We start from the raw sequence: 6,651 nt of genomic DNA on the forward strand, positions 1-6,651 counted from the left end.
GGTGTTTAGAGAGACAATCAGGTATGTAGAGAGACAGACAGGTGTTTAATGAGACAATCAGGTATGTAGAGAGACAGACAGGTGTTTAGAGAGACAATCAGGTATGTAGAAAGACAGACAGGTGTTTAGAGAGACAGACAGGTAGGTTGAAATACCAATAGGTAGAAACAGGCTGGTGGAAAAAGGGGGAGGGAAGACAGACAGACACAGAAACAGACAGGCAGAAAAGAGTAGTAGTCAGGTAGACAGGTAGTTTGATATGCCAGACAAGAAAGGAAAATAGAGAGACAGACAGGTAGATATGAGGACATACTAGTAAAAAGACAGGTAAGTTAACACGTAGTCCAGGGACAGACAGGTATGTTAACAGGTAGTCCAGGGACAGACAGGTATGTTAACAGGTAGTCCAGGGACAGACAGGTAAGTTAACAGGTAGTCCAGGGACAGACAGGTAAGTTAACAGGTAGTCCAGGGACAGACAGGTATGTTAACAGGTAGTCCAAGGACAGACAGGTAAGTTAGTAAGAAAGGCAGATGGGTGAAGAGAGACACACTGGAGGGACAGACAGACAGATGAAGGAGACAAAAACAGAGGGGAAGACAGACAGGTGCATGTTTTAGACACCTAAGACATGCACCTGTCTGTCGTGGGGCAGGATACTAATATTAGTGGAACAGACCGTAAACACAGTGAGGTATGTGGAGAGGGGGTGTCCACTTACTTTTGGCCACACAGAGGTACCAGTCATTCACTTCTAGCGATGTGTGACATAAACCCTGCAGCCTGTCTCATCCAGCTACATGAAACCAGGTGAAAGCATTAAACTACATCTTACCTGGTCAAACTTCCGGTCTGTGGGTCTCTGTTTATGTCCCGAATGAATCCAAAAACTCCTTAAAGTGTCGGTAACATGATCTTCTGCCCGCTTTTTCCCGGTAAGTGACCCGTTTGGACAGCTCCATCTTGTTTGTTGTGTTTGTGGTGCTCCGGAGCAGATGCTAACTAACAAGCTAACAAGTTAACAGTAACGTTACGTTCACCTGAGGATTTTTTGAGCCAATCAGGAGCAGGTGTGGAGGTTGAGCTGAGCTGATTGGTCGGATTTCTGTCCGTCACAGGTGAGAGGAACACAGACACAGACACAGACACACACACACACACACTCAGAGAAAAGAGATGACTGAGTGAATGAGAGTTTTGGTTGCTATGACCGTTGCTAAGGAATCTGCGGTACCGGAAACTGAAGAGTATCCGCAGTAAGATATTATATTATTATTTTCTTTTACAATTAATTCGTGTTGATTTAAACCAACATTAGCCACTACTTAATAAAATGTAAATCGTATTAGCCTAATTGTAGTTTTGATGAGTCATAGAGCTAACATATTAACTAAGTTAGTTAATGGCCGTTGCTAAGGGGTCTATTAATTTAGAAACTGAAAAGTGAAGGCTCTGTAGTTAGGTATTACAGTATTATGACCTTTTTAAAATAATTATAGTTGAAATCAAACTAGTATTAGCCATTAACCATTCGCATTTGCTGTTATTTTGATGAGTCATATATACGGCTAACTAGCTAACTAACTAGTTAATCACCGTTGATAAGGTGTCTGTTGAACCAGAAACCGGAAGTAAAGGTCTCAGCAGTTAGATTTTTTTTTATAATTGTCGTCTTTTGTTACTCGGTTTTAAACTCGCATTACTCATTAGTTATTAAAATATCAAGTCGTATTAAGTTCAGCTGTAGTTTTAATGAGTCATAGAGCTAACTAACTCTGGTTAATGACCGTTTCCAAGGTGTCTGTTGAACCGGAAACTGAAAGTCAAAGTCTTTGCAGTTAGATTTTTTTATTATTATCGTCTTTAAATTAATTTTCGTTGATCTTAAACTAGCATTAGCCATTAATTAAAATATATATATGACGTGTTAACCTAGCTGTAGTTTTGAAAGCATCCTGAGTGCGTGGACGTGGATTTATTATGCATTTCTTATCAATAAGTTCAGAGGGAAATATTGTACTTTTTACCCCACTACTACATCTGACAGGTGTGGTGTTAAAGAAAACACATGATAAGCACACAGAGTACATTTGAAACAATTCAAGGTCCAAATAAAAACCCCTCAGATTTACCTGAACAACCAGTGCTCCTCATAAGAATAAATACCTGTCATTAAAGAACCCTGCTGTATGTGTACATCCTGTCATCTGCTGCACAGAAACACCTAAATGTTTTTCACCTTCAGCGGAATCAGACACAGTCTCATCATGTCGTCTGACCACATCTGTCTTCTCCGGAGGCCTCTGCCCCCCAGAAGGTTCCCTCCCATCGTAAAAACCTCTCCTGCTCCCACAGTGTCAGGTACACTCACTTCTCATCATTACAGATTGACACAAACATATGTCTGTGGGGATTCACAACTGTCCTCAGCAAAGATGCATCGTTTGTTTGATATTTCTGCTGCCAAATAGTAAAATAAGTAAATTGCTCACATCTTTTCTTGGAGTTTGGGTCACACAGACACGTCAGGCTGCAGAGACTTTGATCGGTCACTGAGCAGATTTGACAGACAGTATGTTTCCTCACGTTCGTTTGCCTTTGAATTCCTTTGACACCACAAAATTGCCTCAATTATTTTGGCTAAACGGACGGTGATTATGTGTCCATCAAGTCATAAGTCTTCGAATAGAAAACAAAATGGACGTAAATCTGGTTAAGATGGTCAGCTCTTTGCTACAAGATGAAAACGCAGACAGACAGAGTCATCAGATTGATGAAGTTACAAACCTGTAATTTAAGAAACCAGAGGAGAAGACAGAGAGAAATGAAAAAAAAAATGCTTTTAATGAAACATTTACAAGAGGAAAAGAGGAAAAATAGCTTAAAATAAATAATTATAAACACAGAATGAATGTCAGATATGATGCAGATCTTAAAGCCACAGAGTGAAGAAATTGACCTGAAGAATGAATACTACATCACTTAAAAGATGTTGCTATAAGATGAAGGAAACGTGCAAATGTAACATGGTTTACAGAAACATACATTGCCAACATTGCTTTCTCTGACACATGGGCTGCAGTTATTACCACATAAGCAGCAACTCCTCACTTGATGAAGCTGAAATCTGCCTGCCTGGCCCTGTCAGGCTCACTAAATAATGTGTTATATCTCATTAGAGTGATCCACACACATGTAAAAACCTCACAGTGACAACAAGACTCCAGAGAATCACTGCAACAGGCTAAGAAATAGTTCAGCACATTACCTCACAAAAAACAGCAACATGTTTTATACTTAGCACTCTCGCCTCACAGCAAGAGGGTTGCCGGTTCGATCCCGGGCATGGGAGCCCTTCTGTGTGGAGTTTGCATGTTCTCCCCGTGTCAGCGTGGGTTCTCTCCCACAGTCCAAAGACATGCAGATTGGGGACTAGGTTAACTGATAACTCTAAATTGTCCGTAGGTGTGAATGGTTGTCTGTCTCTATGTGTCAGCCCTGCGATAGTCTGGTGACCTGTCCAGGGTGTACCCTGCCTCTCGCCCGATGTCAGCTGGGATAGGCTCCAGCCCCCCTGCGACCCTCAAGAGGATGGAGCGGTTAGAAAATGAATGAATGTTAGTAAGTTAACTTTGAAGGAGCTGGAAGATGGATTTTGTTCCCTCTGGACTGAGCCAGACTGGCTGTTTCCCTGTTTCCAGTCTTTATGCTAAGCTAAGCTAACCAGCTGAACATCTGACTCTCTGCAAGAGGGCAAATATTTCCAGAAATGTCAAATTATTCTCTTTAAAAATGCAGCAGTGAGTCTGAAAATATGCTGTCTCAAGCTCCGTTTAAATGAATCACAGTGCAGTCAGACACTGACACTAAAACACACTGATGAGTCAGTGGTTAGCACATGATGAGGACGTCACATCAGCAGCAGAGAAGGAAAATCAACAATGAACAGTGTTGTAATTATTTCATAAAACGTTTGCTGGAAGTGAAGAAAAGAGGAAGTTACAGTCAGTGGCCCAACTCAGGAGGAGGACTGAGGTTTAGTGAGCTGAAGCTGCTCCTCCTCCATCACTGTCTTCACATTCTGCAGACAGACGATTTAAACTGAAGATACACTGTTGTTGAAACGTTATTAATCTCCTGCCACAGATGTCAGATGTGTGAGAGGACTCCTCTGTATGTCCCAGTGCTCCTTCAGGTTTCTTTACAAACAGATGTTATTTAGTCTGAGGGGTTTGTTGTGTCCACGGAGAGCAACAAGCTGAGCCGACCTCCACTCCTCCCCTCAGCAGGTGCAGCCGTGCAGTCACTGCTCCTGGATCAGGGTGATGCAGGTCCGAGGGGATCCAGCAGGCAGGAAGCTGACACCCCCGCCCCCAGGGCAGCCCCGCCCACCCCTCTGCAGCCCAACACCTCCACCCTGCTGACGGACAAAATCACTGAGGCGTTCCCCTGTAAACTGCCACGCCTCCGCCCCAGCAACCCTCTGCTGTCGCTCCTTCACTCTGGTGAGACTCAATATCATCACGTCCAAAACTGAAAATTTCACTTTCATATTAACTCTAACTTGTATTTTGACAGATCAGCGCTTCCTTCCTCCGCCACCAACTTTCTGCCTCAGTGACTTCCTTCAGAGCCATAATGGTGCCCAGGACAGCTCCCAGTCACCTCCAGTCTGACCACAACCAGAGCCACACACTGAGGTCTGCAGCCAGGACATGGATTCACAGGAGGCTCTGAATATCTACAGGAAGAACTTGTGTTGTAATGTTAACTTTACTCACAGTTAGGTTTTGCAGAAGTTTGAGGAAAATAGTTTAAAAATATTCAGACAAAGCCAAAAATAGATTAGTAGATTAGTCATTATACAAACTCAGCATGATCCAGTGCCACAGAACTTTATTTTAATTTCTTTTCTTTTTTTTTGTTTTTAAAGATAGGTTTTGGGGCATTTTGCCTTTAATGAATAGGATAGCCAAGTGTGTGTGTGTGTGTGTGTGTGTGTGTGTGTGTGTGTGTGTGTGTGTGGGGGGGGGGGGGGGTAAAAAAACAAAAACAAAGTGATGATTTAAGACAGCTGAATTAAATACTCAAGCAGTAGCTCAGTCCATAGGGACTTGGGTTGGGAACTGTTCAAATCCCCGTCCGGACCATATACGGAGCGTGGACTGGTGGCTGGAGAGGTGCCAGTTCACCTCCTGGGCACTGCTGAGGTGCCGTTGAGCAAGGCACCGAACCCCCCAACTGCTCGGGGCGCCTGACCATGGCAGCCCCCTCACTCTGACATCTCTCCACTTTGTGCATGTATAGGTCCTGTTTGTGCATGTGTGTGTCTTTCGGATCTGTGTGTTAATGACAAAAAAAAAGAGTGGAAAAATTGAATTTCCCCTCAGGGGGATTAATAAAGTGTGTGTGTGTATATATATATATACACACACACACACACACATATATATATATATATATATATATATATATATATATATATATATATATATATATATATATATATAAAACTTTGTCTCAAAGGCCTAAATCTAAATCCAGCACATAACCAGAGTTCAGGAGGGAGTAACTGTCTTGGTTGAACGTTGGCTCCTCCACATGGCAAACAGAGGTAACTGTTTAAAACATCCACCCCAACAACATGTTATTTATTTATTATATGTGTGTGTTTATTTTTGCCTGGCATCACATCTTTATTTCAAATGTGTGTTATAATGAATTGAATAAATAAATAAATAAAAGCACCCTCATTTGAGGGGTTTTAGGTTGGATAACAGGTTTATTTCCAATTACCAAAAATAAAAAGGTAAACGTATGTTTTTGAAAAATGTATTTATTTTTTGAGTATGTATGTGAGTATATTTGCCTAGCATCACTTTTATTTTAACGTGTTGTCATAAAAAAATATTATGGAGTATATAAGTAATCTACATAAATTATATTTAATATATTTAATTAACAGTCATGAAAAAGAAGGTTAACAAACAGAATCTTTTTGTAAAATTTAATCTAAGTCATTGTCTTAACTAATATTTGCCTCGCATCACATTATTATTTTAACACATGCTGTAATAAATTAATTAACTGATTAATGAATAAATAAATACATAATCTGAGGAGTTAAAGATGGATATTGACTGAGTAATATTAGGGCTATTATGGATTATACAAGTAAACTATATATTTTATATTATGTTACTCATTATTATTTTATTATGTATATACACTTATTTTATGTTACCAATTATTAAAAAAACAAACAAATCGTTTCCTAAAATTTGTTATGTTATTTTCTTGCCTGACATTACTCTTATTTTAACATAAGACAATATTGCAATAGATAAATAAAAACTCTCATTTTAAAGGTGTGGGGTGGATATTGAATATTATCGTGTCTTTAATGGATTTTATAAACTACATATTTTATATTTATATTTTTTATTATTCTTTTATTTTACAAACTACTAAAACAAGAAGGTAAAACACACAAAATATTTTTTGTAAATTTTGATCTATATTATTTTCTTATCTTTTGTGCGTATATTTGTCTGACATCACTTTTAACGTGTTGTAAAAAATAAATAAATTACAGTCATGTGTTGATGACGTGTAGGTAAACAAACGCTGAGCCAATCACAGAGCGACAG

At 39.7% G+C, this 6,651-nt stretch overlaps 1 long non-coding RNA gene across 1 annotated transcript; it reads left to right on the forward strand.

Moving 5' to 3' along the window:
* The first annotated feature begins 842 nt into the window (after positions 1-842).
* Positions 843-4,610, forward strand: LOC144466877 (uncharacterized). Its single transcript, XR_013493293.1, has 3 exons — positions 843-1,119; positions 2,247-2,362; positions 4,288-4,610. It is a non-coding gene; the product is annotated as an uncharacterized LOC144466877 (long non-coding RNA).
* The last annotated feature ends 2,041 nt before the right edge of the window (positions 4,611-6,651 follow it).

Source organism: Epinephelus lanceolatus, chromosome 14 (genome assembly GCF_041903045.1).
Source record: "Epinephelus lanceolatus isolate andai-2023 chromosome 14, ASM4190304v1, whole genome shotgun sequence".
Lineage (NCBI taxonomy): Eukaryota > Metazoa > Chordata > Actinopteri > Perciformes > Serranidae > Epinephelus > Epinephelus lanceolatus.